Below are 1,791 nucleotides of genomic sequence, written 5' to 3'. Positions count from 1 at the left end.
GATTCTCAAGAAGTATCCTCTGCCTCTGTCACAATGTCAAGTAAGTATCCTTATTTAAAAAGTAATTCTGTGTAGGATTTTCAAGTTTAATTAGAATACTTATTTTATTTTGGTTGTGTAGGTGCTGGAAAATCCTCTAAGTCTGCTTCAAAGTTCGGCATCGATGATCTTACCAATGTCAAATCCGCAAAGAAGAAGACTCCTGCTGCTAGCCCAACTGCTTCAGCCCCTAAAGCACCTATTAGGGGTAAAGGAAAGAAGAGAAAGGCCTCTGAGGATTTACAAGGTCTGCCCCTGCTCCGCCAACAGTTTCTGGACTACTTCAACGAGGTAAGGATCACTGCCCCTGTTTGTTATCCTGAGAGTTTTGAGGATCACTTGTTTCTGACGTTATGCCTTGTTTTCCTTGCAGAAATTTGCTGAGATAGAGACTTATGTTGGCCACGTCGAGGATCAAGACCGCCAAATTGCTGACCTCCAACAGATGGGTGTGCTGAAGAATCTTAAGATAGCTGATCTTGAGAAGGAGCTCCGGGCCACCAAGGATAAAGCTGCCAGGATGCTGATCAATTTTGATTATGAGAAGCATGAGATCACCCAGGATGCCAAGGTCTCTGCTGCAATAACCATGTATAAGATCCAGCTGCAGATGGCTATGGAGGCTCAGGATCCTGCCTTTGACAAAAGCACATGGGATGTAGAGGGTTGGAAGGCGAGGCTAGCAGAGCTTGAGGATGATGAAGAGGCTGAGGAGATCCCGATGCTTGAGGGTGGAGAGGCTGGCAAGGATCATGCTGGTGAGGCAAGTGGAGCTGGTGGTGATGGTGCAGCGAAGGATTGAGCTGCAGGATTGGGCGATGAAGGAAACTTCTAGACATAGCCGGAGCCCAATTTTTTTTGTTTGGTGGTTGTGATGTTTTAAAACAATTATGGTCTGTATTTGAACAATAGTTTAGGGTTGAGGATCCAGGATCCTGTGAACAATAGGTAGGATTACAAATGGTGGAGGGATCCTCTGTTTGGGGGATGAAGCCATTGTGATCCTGCCGCCTTTTAATTTCCTGCATGCTATGACCGCACAAACAATGGACACCCTTTGCCAACCCATGTGGACGGGCCACGTTTTGTTGGTAGAAACGTGGGTTGGCAATTTTGACAACTATGAAGGGTTTTAGACCTTTGTTAATAAAATAACTCTAATCTTTTTGGCTTATCTCGTATTGTTATCCTTTTAATTTCCAATTGTTTTGATACATGTTTGTTTGAGTAAGAAAAGTTAAGCACATTATGTTTGAGAAATTTAGGATATGATCCTGGATCAAATATCCTATAATCGAAAATTTTCAAAGTAGTTTATTTTAAGGACCATAGATTCAGTTGTCAAAGTCTAAGGGTTATTCAAATAAATAATGAATGAAATTGAAAATAATTAAGGATCATACCTGAGGATCCAAGTTAGGATCCTAACCTTTAATCAGGATAACCATAAATGAAACTTTAATGGATAATAAGGATTAAGGATCCTTAATTGTTTAACTTCGAAAACCTGAAAAATAGAACATAACTTGGGACTAAGCTAATATAAAAGATAAGTTAGTAACTGGGGACATGCCCAAAGGATCACTGGGGACAAGCCCGAAGGATAACTGGGGACAAGCCCGAAGGATAACTGGGGACAAGCCCGAAGGATAACTGGGGACAAGCCCAAGGATCGTATGTAAACTGGAGTATGGCCCTCACTGGCGACTATCCAAACTTAGTGGCATGAAAATGCCAAAACCTTAGCTAACG

Source organism: Helianthus annuus, chromosome 1 (assembly GCF_002127325.2).
Source record: "Helianthus annuus cultivar XRQ/B chromosome 1, HanXRQr2.0-SUNRISE, whole genome shotgun sequence".
NCBI lineage: Eukaryota > Viridiplantae > Streptophyta > Magnoliopsida > Asterales > Asteraceae > Helianthus > Helianthus annuus.
Note: the sequence above shows the minus strand (reverse complement) of the source record.